This window comes from Oncorhynchus keta, chromosome 3 (assembly GCF_023373465.1).
Source record: "Oncorhynchus keta strain PuntledgeMale-10-30-2019 chromosome 3, Oket_V2, whole genome shotgun sequence".
NCBI lineage: Eukaryota > Metazoa > Chordata > Actinopteri > Salmoniformes > Salmonidae > Oncorhynchus > Oncorhynchus keta.
The window spans coordinates 22456170-22469165 of NC_068423.1; the positions used below are offsets into that span (position 1 = coordinate 22456170).

Consider the following 12996-nt stretch of genomic DNA (forward strand, 5'->3'; position numbering starts at 1 on the left):
TTTCCTCTGCTAAGGGGAGATACTACTGATAGATACTGAGGAGAGAAAGGTGGATGTGGAAGGAGGGAGGAGAAAGAGAGCAGGAGGGGGCAAAGAGGCAATTTAGAAGGCAAACAATGTGACCACAATATCAACATTACATACAGCCACTATACATACATTACAATATGTCAAAGTCATATGGTCAAGAGGGTGAATAATAGACAGACACAATGATAACACTCTACATTAGATTGTTAAAGGTTTCCTTGAAAGAAAAGGGATATGATTGACCTCCTACAATAAATACAATCATTGATTGACAGCGAGCTGCATAGAGAGGGAGAAAAACAGGAAACAGAGAGAGAGGCAAGTGAGAAGCAAACCCAATCCTCATCACTCCCTCTCTCTCTCTCTCTCGCTCTCGCTCTCGCTCTCGCTCTCGCTCTCGCTCTCGCTCTCTCTCGCTCTCTCTCTCTCTCTTTACCTTTTTGTTTTCCCATGATATGGTTGGGTCTTATTGTGTTGCTGTACTGGGGCTCCGTGGGGTCTGTTTGTGTTTGTGAACAGAGCCCCAGGACCAGCTTGCTTAGGGGACTCTTCTCCAGGTTCATCTCTCTGTAGGTGATGGCTTTGTTATGGAAGGTTTGGGAATCAATTAATTTTAGGTGATTGTAGAATTTATCGTCTCTTTTAGCGGGTATCAGCCTAATTCTGCTCTGCATTATTACGTTGTACAAAGAGGATTTTTTGGGGCAGAATTCTGCATGTAGAGTCTGAATTTGGTGTTTGTCCCATTTTGTGAATTTTTGGTTGGTGAGCGGAACCCAGATCCCACAACCATAAAAGGCAATGGGTTCTAATTACTGATTCAAGTATTTTTAACCAGATCCTAATTGGCATGTCAAGTTTTATGTTCCTTTTGATAGCATACAAGGCCCTTCTTGCCTTGTCTCTCAGATTGTTCTCAGCTCTGTGGAAGTTACCTGTGGTGCTGGTGTTTAGGCCGAGGTATGTATAGTTTGTGTGCTCTCGGGCAACGGTGTCTAGTTGGAATTTTGTATTTGTGGTACTGGTGACTGAACCATTATTTTTGTCTTACTGAGATTTACTGTCAAGGCTTTAGATCTGACAGAATCTGTGCAGAAGATCTAGGTGCTGCTGTAGGCCCTCCTTGGTTGGTGACAGAAGCACCAGATCACCAGCAAAAAGAGTCTAGTAGGGTGAGGCCGGGTGCTGCAGACTGTTCTAGTGTGTCACGACTTCCGCTGAAGTTGTCTCTCCTGCCTGTTCAGGCGGTGCTCGGCGGTCGTCGTCACCGTCCTACTAGCCGCTACCGATCCCTTTTTCGTTTGTCTGCTTGTTTTGTCTTATTAGTTTCACCTGTGTGTATTTTAGTTTAATTAACGTCCTTATATGTAGTAGGTTGTCCCGCACCTTGTTTTGTGAGGGATTGTTTTTGTATTCATGTCATTTGGTGTAGTGCTTGTGTTTTATTCTCCGGTCTGTTTTGATCCTGTGATGGATTATTCACCCTGTGTGTTGAGTTGACCGTCGTTTTTGTGTGCCGGAGAGAATAAACTGTCAAATCACTGAAACCTGCTCTCTGCGCCTGATTCCACCCACCTTGGTAAAACGTGACATAGTGCCCTAGCCAATTCATTGATATATACGTTAAAGAGGGTGGGGCTGAAGCTGCATCCCTGTTTTACTCCACGGCCGTGTAGAAAGAAAAGTGTGTGTTTTTTCCCATTTTAACCAGACACTTGTTGTCTGTGTACAGCAGACCCTCATGCAAAATCCAGTCAAAAACTTTTTTTTAAGTCAACAAAACATGAGAAGACTTTGCCTTTGGCTTGGTTTGTTTGTTTGTCAATTAGGGTGTGCAGAGTGAATATGTGGTCTTTCGCATGGTCATTTTGTAAAAAGCCAATTTGACATTGGCTCAGCACATTGTTTTCGCTGAGGAAATGTAAGAGTCTGAAATTAATGTTAATGCATGAATTAATTTCCCAAGGTTGTTGTTGCTGCATATCCCACTGTAATTATTTGGGTCAAATTTGTTTCCACTTTTGTAGATTGGGGTTATCCGGCCTTGGTTCCAAATATTAGGGAAGATGCCAGAGCTGTTAAATAGTACAGCAATAGTCAACAGTTTGGACACACCTCCTCATTTCAGGGTATTTCTTTATTTGTACTATTTTCTACATTTCAGAATAAATGTGAAGACATCAAAACTATGAAATAACACATATGGAATCATGTAGTAACCAAAAAAAGTGTTTAAACACATAAAAAAACAGCTTCATGAGGTAGTCACCTTTTGTCTTGTATGATGCTATTGTTGTGCCTGTTAGTGAGAGTGCTGTACCATTTTAAGGGATATGTGGCATTGGTTCTCTGGAAATGAAACATAAGCCCTCCCTAACCCGGACGACGCTAGGCCAATTGTGCTTCGCCCCACAGACCTCCCGGTCGCGGCCGGCTGAGACGGAGCCTGGGCTCGAACCCAGAGTCTCTGGTGGCACTGCGCCACCCGGGAGGCCACCAGGCCTGGTACCTTTGATGTTTCATAATGTTTAATTGTTTCAATTAATTTTCGTATATTATTTTCTATATATTACCTATGTAAAAAAACCTGTCTGATCAGGGTAAACAATATCTGGTAAAACCTTTTTTATTCTATGTGCTATGCATTTCGCCAGGATTGTTGCATCACAACAGTGAAGTGTAAGAGGACTTCAGTTTTTTTAAATGGACTGGATCTTTAAACTTACCACCTGGGTCCTGTTTTAGTAGTAATGAAATCGGTCCTTCTTGTTGAGTACCTGAAAGTCTACCATTTTTATAGGAGTAATTAAAACACTCTAATAATGGATATTTGAGTACATCAACAATGGTCTGATATACCTCTACTGGTATACCATCAAGCCCTGGTGATTTTCTAAACTGAATTGCCTCAAAAATGTCCTCTTCTGTAAGTTGGCCTTCACACAGATCTTTGTGTAAAATGTGTTGATTTTACAAGAATATTGTTTTAATTAGGAAATAAATCATTACTGTTAACATTTTTATCCTGGAAAACTTCCCAGTACTTAATGATTACAAGCATACCCATAACATGATGCAGCCACCACTATTCTTGAAAATATGGACAGTGGTACTCAGTAATGTGTTGTATTGGATTTGCCCCAAACATAACCCTTATATTCAGGAAACTGTTTGTTTGCAGTATTACTTTAGTGCCTTGTTGCAAACAGGATTCATGTTTTAGAATTAGTTTTATTCTGTACATGCTTGCTTGTTTTCACTCTGTCAATTATGTTAGTACCATGCAAAACCTTTCTAGCTCCTTCAAGTTGGATGGGTTCCGCTGGTGTACAGCAATCTTTAAGTCATACCACAGATTCTCATTTGGATTGTGGTCTGGGCTTTGACTAGGCCATTCCAAGACATTTAAATGTTTCCCGTTAAACCACTCGAGTGTTGCTTTATCAGTATACTTAGGGTCATTGTCCTGCTGGAAGGTGAACCTCCGTCCCAGTCTTAAATCTCTGGAAGACTGAAACAGGTTTCCCTCAAGAATTTCCCTATATTTAGCGCCATCCATCATTCCTTCAATTCTGACCAGTTTCCCAGTCCCCGCCGATGAAAAACATCCCCACTGCATGATGCTGCCACAACCATGCGTTACTGTGGGGATGGTATTCTCTGTCACGCCCTGGTCGAAGTATTTTGTATTTATCTTCATGTATTGGGTCAGGCCAGGGTGTGGCATGGGGTTTTTGTATTGTGGTGTGTTTTGTCTTGGGGTTTTGGTATGTATTGGGATTGTAGCTAGTGGGGTGATCTAGCAAAGTCTATGGCTGTCTGGAGTGGTTCTCAATCAGAGGCAGGTGTTTATCGTTGTCTCTGATTGGGAACCATATTTAGGCAGCCATATTCTTTGGTTGTTTTGTGGGTGATTGTCCTTAGTGTCTTTGTTCCTGTCGCTGTGTTAGTTGACAAGTATAGGCTGTTTCGGTTTTCGTTACGTTTATTGTTTTGTAGTGTTTGTGTTAATTCGTGTTTACGTTTGTTTGATTAAACATGGATCGCAATCTACACGCTGCGTTTTGGGCCGACTCTCCTTCACCACACCTAGAAAACCGTTACATTCTCAGGGTGTTGGGTTTGTGTTTGCTCATTTCTTTCTTTAAACAAGGGCTTTTTTTCTGGCCTGTTAAGTAGAGTTGTTAAGGACAAGAGAACCCGCTAAATGACCAAAATGTACATGTACATGTAAAAATGGAAACTTGCAAAGAACACTGGGTAATATGTCACTGCATGGGTAATTCCAGTGATATACTGTACATTAGATTACAGTAACCTTTTTAGTTGCGTAAAATGGATTAGCGTAAAATGGGTTACAGTAGCTGTGCTGTAAAATCAATTACAGTATCTTAATGGTCAATTGCTGTCATTAAGTTACTGTACATTTTACAGGAAATGTTTTGCAGTATAATGTGTGGCTGTGTGTGCAGTGCACTATGAACTGAAATGACTCTGAGAGAGAGAGAGAGAGAGAGAGAGAGAGAGAGAGAAACCACCTCACATCTATCCTGATGCTGCAATATGCTCTGAGCTGCAGTCTTAACACACACTGCTATCTATCACACACACACAGCACTATCTATCAGTCAGTCACAGTTCGTTCAGTGCTGGATAACTCCCACTGCAGCTAGCCTCTCTGTGAAGCCCCAGAGACTACAATTACAACACTAACTGACAAATGTCATCAGAAAGAGACTGAGCTGAGTTGGCTGATTCGTATGATGACAGATGGGAGAGAGACAGAGAGAAGCTGAAGCATGGGGAGATAAGGAGAGAAGATGGTGGTTTTAGCAGTAGGAAGAAATACTCCACATCTACTGATGCGGTTAATAATTATAATCTTTCATCCTTTAACGGGTACAATAGGATCGGATCCACATCTGCAGTTGAAGGCCATTGATGGGTTTCCTATGGATGAAATGAAGCAAACGATAGTCTCTTTTATGTGTCTGTGTGTTTTTGGCCTGAACTTTATTGTACGATTATTGTGTTATATTGTAAACATTGACGGGGCAAACAAATCCAACAGGCTAATGGCTATTATATCCGTAGTGCAATACTAATTAAGTCATTATATATCTATTATAGTGCTATAAAACTAGGGAGAGATTCATTTTATATTGTAAGTCTACTGATGTTAGTCTGGTAGACAGAGGGGAAAATAAGGGAGGGAGAGAGAGAAATAGAGAGAGAGAATTGTATGCAGTAGGGAGGAGAGTGAGAATTAATCTGAGGACAAGCTTTTGGGCTCGAGCTAAATCTTTTTCAACTATCTCCTCCACCTCTCCCTTCCTCCCTCACTCTTTGCAGATCCCTCCCTCCAACTCAACCTCCCAAGCCTCCCTTCAATTCCTCCTTTCTTCGCATACCCCTTACTTCCTCTCTCACCCCCTCCCACTCCAGGCAGTAAACCTGTCGTACTTCATTGACCTGCCAGGTGGTGTGCAGAGAGAGGGAGTGGGTGTGAGAGAGAGTGTGAGAGAGAGAGAGAGTGTGAGAGAGAGAGTGTGAGAGAGAGAGAGAGAGAGAGAGTGAGAGAGAGTGTGAGAGAGAGAGTGTGAGAGAGAGAGAGAGTGTGAGAGAGAGAGAGAGAGAGAGAGAGAGAGAGAGAGAGAGAGAGAGAGAGAGAGAGAGAGAGAGAGAGAGAGAGAAATATGCATGTTTAATGGTTTATTTAGCTTTTGTTTACTATCGATTTCACTTGCTTTGGCATTGTAAACATATATTTCCCATGCCATTAAAGCCCATTGAATTGAGAGAGAGAGAGATTGCACACTTCCCACAAAATGAGGTGGAAACGGAGCTGCAATTCCTAACCTCCTGCCAGATTTAAGACCATATTAGAGACACATATTTCCCCCAGATTATACAGACCCACAAAGAATTCAAAAACAAATCCGATTTTGATAAACTCCCATATCTACTGGGTGAAATACCACAGTGTGAAATCACAGCAGCAAGATTTGTGACCTGTTGCCACAAGAAAAGTGTAACCAGTGAAGAACAAACCCCATTGTAAATACAACCCATATTTATGTTTAATTACTTTCCTTTTTGTACTTTATCTATTTGCACATAATATGACCTGTGAAACGTCTTTATTCCTCTGGGACTTTTGTGAGTGTAATATTTACTGTAAGTTGTTATGGTTTATTTCACTTTTGTTTATTATCTAGTTCACTTGCTTTGGCAATGTTACCATGTTTCCCATACCAATAAAGCCCTTACATTGAATTGAAATTGAAATTGAATTGAGAGAGATATAAGAGAGAGAGAGACAGAGAGAGAGAGAGACAGAGAGAGAGAGAGACAGAGAGAGAGAGAGACAGAGAGAGAGAGAGAGAGACAGAGAAAGAGAGATACAGAGAGAAGAGAGATACAGAGAGAAAGAGACACAGAAAGAGACACAGAGAGGGAGAAAGAGACACAGAGAAAGAAAGAGACAGAGAGAGAGAGACAGAGGAGAGAGAGAGGGAGAAAGAGATGGACACAGAGAGAAAGAGACAAAGAGACACAGAGAGAGAGAGATGGATACAGAGAGAAGAGACAAGAGAGAGAGAGAGAAAGAAAGAGACACAGAGAAAGAGAAAGAGAGAGAGAGAGAGGGGGAGAGGGAGAGGGAGACCGGGGAGTGGGAGGCGAACAGCTGCAGTGCCATAGGTAGGTTGCTGATATGTGTTGTTTGTATCCTTGCATGCGCCTGGCTCTCTGAAAGTACACTGGTAATCTGACATGTCGGCTAAGTATGGAAGATAGAAAATAAGAAACATGCTGCACTCTTCAAGAGAAAAAGAAGGACAGAACCAGAGAGTGTTGAGTTGGACGTCTCTCAGTATGGCTCTAGTATGGCTCCCTCCCTCCCCCTCCCTCCCTCCCTCCCTCCCTCCCTCCCTCCCTCCCTCCCTCCCTCCCTCCCTCCCTCCCTCCCTCCCTCCCTCTTCTCTCTGTGCAACCCCTCTACTCCACTGCAATGCTTCTAAGAACTCCCACAGCCACTCACAGTCACTGCAGTAGATCATACAAGCCTTTCCTCTCAGAAGGTTAATAACATCCATGATCTTATAGTCTTGCCTTTATAACGTCCTCTTCCCTCAATGACCAGTGAGTCACTCTGCTGTTGATGTTTGAAGAGGGATACACAGTGGCATGTGCTCGCTGGTCGCCTAGGGTGTGTGTGTGTGTGTGTGTGTGTGTGTGTGTGTGTGTGCGCATCTCCGTCGGACACTTATTACAACCAGACACACTCAGACAAGTTGAGGAAATTGACAAGCTTGGAAATGAGAAATGAGACATAAGTAAAGTAATTAGAGATTATGTTTTACATTTACGCTGTGATTGATCACATTTTAATGCAGTTCCTTATGACGGTCTCACTCTCAGCGCAGATAGCATGCATAGACAATAGAGCAGGGCTATTTAACTCTTAAAGGCGTCTGCATTGACCCTGCAGCATTTACGGTGATACGGCCTGTGCAGAAGTCAGGGCATTCATACTTCATGCGCTTCGCCGAGCAGCACAGAGCTGGTGTCAAGAAGGTTGTCAAGGAAGAGAGTTTGTGTTTATACAGGACCTCCCGCCCCCACCCACCCACCATCAACCAATCATGTCAACGTGAGCTATACGGAGCCCTCCGCATTGTTAAAACATTTTGCCTCCGGAGGCTTTTCATTTTTGGATCTTTCCCTAGAAGGTCTACTGCTGCTTTTCTGCTCTACCAGATCAGTAATTGTGCCCACCTGGTGTCCCAGGTCTAAATCAGTCCCCTAACTAGAAGTGAATCACCCACCTGGTGTCCCAGGTCTAAATCAGTCCCCTAACTAGAAGTGAATCACCCACCTGGTGTCCCAGGTCTAAATCAGTCCCTAATTAGAAGGGAATCACCCACGTGGTGTCCCAGGTCTAAATCAGTCCCTAATTAGAAGTGAATCACCCACCTGGTGTCCCAGGTCTAAATCAGTCCCTAATTAGAAGTGAATCACCCACCTGGTGTCCCAGGTCTAAATCAGTCCCTAATTAGAAGTGAATCACCCACCTGGTGTCCCAGGTCTAAATCAGTCCCTAATTAGAAGTGAATCACCCACCTGGTGTCCCAGGTCTAAATCAGTCCCTAATTAGAAGGGAATCACCCACGTGGTGTCCCAGGTCTAAATCAGTCCCTAATTAGAAGTGAATCACCCACCTGGTGTCCCAGGTCTAAATCAGTCCCTAATTAGAAGGGAATCACCCACGTGGTGTCCCAGGTCTAAATCAGTCCCTAATTAGAAGTGAATCACCCACCTGGTGTCCCAGGTCTAAATCAGTCCCTAATTAGAAGTGAATCACCCACCTGGTGTCCCAGGTCTAAATCAGTCCCTAACTAGAAGTGAATCACCCACCTGGTGTCCCAGTTCTAAATCAGTCCCTAATTAGAAGTGAATCACCCACCTGGTGTCCCAGGTCTAAATCAGTCCCTAATTAGAAGGGAATCACCCACCTGGTGTCCCAGGTCTAAATCAGTCCCTAATTAGAAGTGAATCACCCAGCTGGTGTCCCAGGTCTAAATCAGTCCCTAATTAGAAGGGAATCACCCACGTGGTGTCCCAGGTCTAAATCAGTCCCTAATTAGAAGTGAATCACCCACCTGGTGTCCCAGGTCTAAATCAGTCCCCTAATTAGAAGGGAATCACCCACCTGGTGTCCCAGGTCTAAATCAGTCCCTAATTAGAAGGGAATCACCCACCTGGTGTCCCAGGTCTAAATCAGTCCCCTAATTAGAAGGGAATCACCCACGTGGTGTCCCAGGTCTAAATCAGTCCCTAATTAGAAGTGAATCACCCACCTGGTGTCCCAGGTCTAAATCAGTCCCTAATTAGAAGGGAATCTGGTGTCCCCCATTAGAAGGGTGGTGTCCCAGGTCTAAATCAGTCCCTAATTAGAAGGGAATCACCCACCTGGTGTCCCAGGTCTAAATCAGTCCCCTACCCACCTGGTTAGAAGGGAATCACCCACCTGGTGTCCCAGGTCTAAATCAGTCCCCTAATTAGAAGGGAATCACCCACCTGGTGTCCCAGGTCTAAATCAGTCCCTAGAAGTGAATAATTCCCAGACGGGAATCACCCACCTGGTGTCCCAGGTCTAAATCAGTCCCCTAACTAGAAGTGAATCACCCACCTGGTGTCCCAGGTCTAAATCAGTCCCTAATTAGAAGTGAATCACCCACCTGGTGTCCCAGGTCTAAATCAGTCCCCAATTCAGTCCCCTAACTAGAAGGAATCACCCACCTGGTGTCCCAGGTCTAAACCAGTCCCCTAACTAGAAATGAATCACCCACCTGGTGTCCCAGGTCTAAATCAGTCCCTAATTAGAAGGGAATCACCCACCTGGTGTCCCAGGTCTAAATCAGTCCCCTAAATCAGTTAGAAGTGAATCACCCACCTGGTGTCCCAGGTCTAAATCAGTCCCTAACTAGAAGTGAATCACCCACCTGGTGTCCCAGGTCTAAATCAGTCCCTAATTAGAAGTGAATCACCCACCTGGTGTCCCAGGTCTAAATCAGTCCCTAACTGAGAAGTGAATCACCCACCTGGTGTCCCAGGTCTAAATCAGTCCCTAATTAGAAGTGAATCACCCACCTGGTGTCCCAGGTCTAAATCAGTCCCTAATTAGAAGGGAATCACCCACCTGGTGTCCCAGGTCTAAATCAGTCCCTAATGAGAAGGGAATCACCCACGTGGTGTCCCAGGTCTAAATCAGTCCCTAATTAGAAGTGAATCACCCACCTGGTGTCCCAGGTCTAAATCAGTCCCTAATTAGAAGGGAATCACCCACGTGGTGTCCCAGGTCTAAATCAGTCCCTAATTAGAAGGGAATCACCCACCTGGTGTCCCAGGTCTAAATCAGTCCCTAATTAGAAGGGAATCACCCACCTGGTGTCCCAGGTCTAAATCAGTCCCTAATTAGAAGGGAATCACCCACGTGGTGTCCCAGGTCTAAATCAGTCCCTAATTAGAAGGGAATCACCCACCTGGTGTCCCAGGTCTAAATCAGTCCCTAATTAGAAGGGAATCACCCACCTGGTGTCCCAGGTCTAAATCAGTCCCTAATTAGAAGGGAATCACCCACGTGGTGTCCCAGGTCTAAATCAGTCCCTAATTAGAAGGGAATCACCCACGTGGTGTCCCAGGTCTAAATCAGTCCCTAATTAGAAGGGAATCACCCACGTGGTGTCCCAGGTCTAAATCAGTCTCTAATTACAAGGGAATAATAAAATGAAGTAATGGAAGTGGATCCAATGTTGATAATTGAATTTGAGGGCAATAGCGGATTTTGCACAGTTCACAGAAAGCAAGACATTTTAGAGTGGACTATGGCATGCTACTAACAGTGTTTGTGTTTGTTTTGTTCTAGGATGCTGGAGTATTCTCTGAACCTGCAGAATGTCAGTTTCTCGGCAGTGAGAACAGTTCGAGTTCTGAGACCCCTCCGAGCCATCAACAGAGTGCCTAGTGAGTAACAACCCCTCTCCACTCCTTCCCTCCACTCCTCTGCCCTTACTGAAACCAAACAGTGCCACGGTTATTGGCCAGGGCCAATCTCTCTGTTCATCTTTGATGAGGCTGATTTGTCTTGGCTCTGATTCCACTTCGACCTTCCTGTGTCATATCTCTCTCTCTCTCTCTCTCTCTCTCTGTCTCTCTCTCTGTCTCTCTCTCTGTCTCTGTCTCTCTCTGTCTCTCTGTCTCTCTCTGTCTCTCTGTCTCTCTGTCTCTCTCTCTCTCTGTCTCTCTTTCTCAATTCAATGTCTCAATTCAATCTCTGTCAATTCAATTCAAGGGCTTTATTGGCTCTGTTCATTCAAGTGAGGTCAACATACAAAGTGAATATATAGTTAAAATATAAGTTAAAAACTCAAAAATTCTGTAAACATTACACATGTCTCTCTCTCTGTCTCTCTGTCTCTCTCTCTCTGTCTCTCTGTCTCTCTGTCTCTTTCTCTCTGTCTCTGTCTCTTCTCTCTGTCTCTCTTCTCTCTGTCTCTCTCTGTCTCTGTCTCTGTCTCTCTGTCTCTGTCTCTCTGTCTCTCTGTCTCTCTCTCTCTCTCTCTCTCTCTCTCTCTATTTCAAATCAAATCAAATCATTTAGCATTTTATTGGTCTTATTCACATACAAAGTACACTGCATTTGAGGAACAGTAATTATGCTTTTAAAGTTGTTACTTGTAAACTCAACTGTGAAAACCCTCTTTTTGAATGTCTTTGTCTACACCCATTCAGCATTGTTACACCCTCTTAAGCCTTAGCCCCACCCATTCAGCATTGTTCACACCCTCTTAAGCCTTAGCCCCACCCATTCAGCATTGTTCAGGAACAATGGGAAAGCCCCACCCATTAAGCATTTTAACCCTCTTAAGTTGTTCAGCATTGTTCACACCCTCTTAAGCCTTAGCCCCACCCATTAAGCATTGTTCACACCCTCTTAAGTAGCCCTACCCATTCAGCAGAACCCTTAAGCCTTTGCCCCACCCATTCAGCATTGTTCACACCCTCTTAAGCCTTAGCCCCACCCATTAAGCATTGTTCACACCCTCTTAAGCCTTAGCCCCACCCATTAAGCATTGTTCACACCCTCTTAAGCCTTAGCCCCACCCATTCAGCATTGTTCACACCCTCTTAAGCCTTAGCCCCACCCATTAAGCATTGTTCACACCCTCTTAAGCCTTAGCCCCACACACCTCTTTAAGGGTTGATCCAACTGTTCTGTACAAATTTGCCAGGTACTTCCAGACATCTAAGAGAGAGAGAATAGCTCACTGAACATTACTCGCCCTATCGCTATCTATGTGGTTTCGTGTTAAGACATGTAGCTAGATAGCTAGCCAGGTAAACAATGAGTCCCAACACATGACGTAACGTTAGCTAGCTAACAGTACACTTGCAATTAAACAACTTTCTGTCAAAATTATAAATGTGTAATATCTGATAATCTTACCAGTATACATCAGGGTTGGACACGTCTCGTGTCTGATGCTGTTCGTGGTCGCCTTATTTTGATGATGTCATCCAGACTGGTGTTTTCTTCCATCTCCTTAGCTATTATACTCCAATTCCACTGATTTCAAAACTCGGTTCTCCAGAAAGTGGAAAGCATATACATAACGTTAGCTCGCGAGCCAGTCGGCTAACGTTAGCTAGATAACTGTACACTTGACATTAGGTTTATGCAGTTTTACTAAGCAATACATTTTTTTTTTATCCGCATTCGACATGATTATCTAAACATACTGACCAGCTCTAATAGACAGTCGTGTGCTATACGGTAGACCAATCCAAACTGATCTCTCGGCATATCCAGCCCACTCATTATCTCAGCCAATCATGGCTAGCGGACAGGTTGCCCACTTTTTCTGTGGCTAAACCAACAAGGCTCCTAATTTAACAATTGTTTTTCATATTTACAGATGGCGTTCGATATCAAGGCACATGTAAAGTTCACATGTTCAACAAGGCATTTCTGCCCTAAAACACATTTTGATGAAAACATTGGTTTAAACGTTCAAACAGCTGTCCTGTGAAGTCGTGAAGTCGTGACATGTGTTTACTGAATCGGGCCACATATTAGGATGAGCAGTGTCAGAGTGACATTGACTAGAATATAAATATATATATTTATGAAATGGGTAAAACAGTATGTAAACATTATTAAAGTGACCAGTGTTCCATGTCTATGTACAGTACATAGGGCAGCAGCCTCTAAGGTGCAGGGATGAGCAACCGGGTGGTAGCCGGCTAGTGACAGTAACTAAGTTCAGGACAAGTCACTGGGTGGAGGCCTGTAAGTCTGATGGCCTTGAGATAGAAGCTGTTTTTCAGTCTCTCGGGCCCTGCTTTGATGCACCTGTACTGACCTCGCCTTCTGGATGGTAGCGGGGTGAACCGGCAGTGGCT

At 43.9% G+C, this 12996-nt stretch overlaps 1 pseudogene; it reads left to right on the forward strand.

The window, feature by feature from the left end:
- The window catches only part of LOC118375223 (voltage-dependent T-type calcium channel subunit alpha-1G-like), a 346606-nt pseudogene that overhangs the window by 111050 nt on the left and 222560 nt on the right, over nt 1-12996 (forward strand).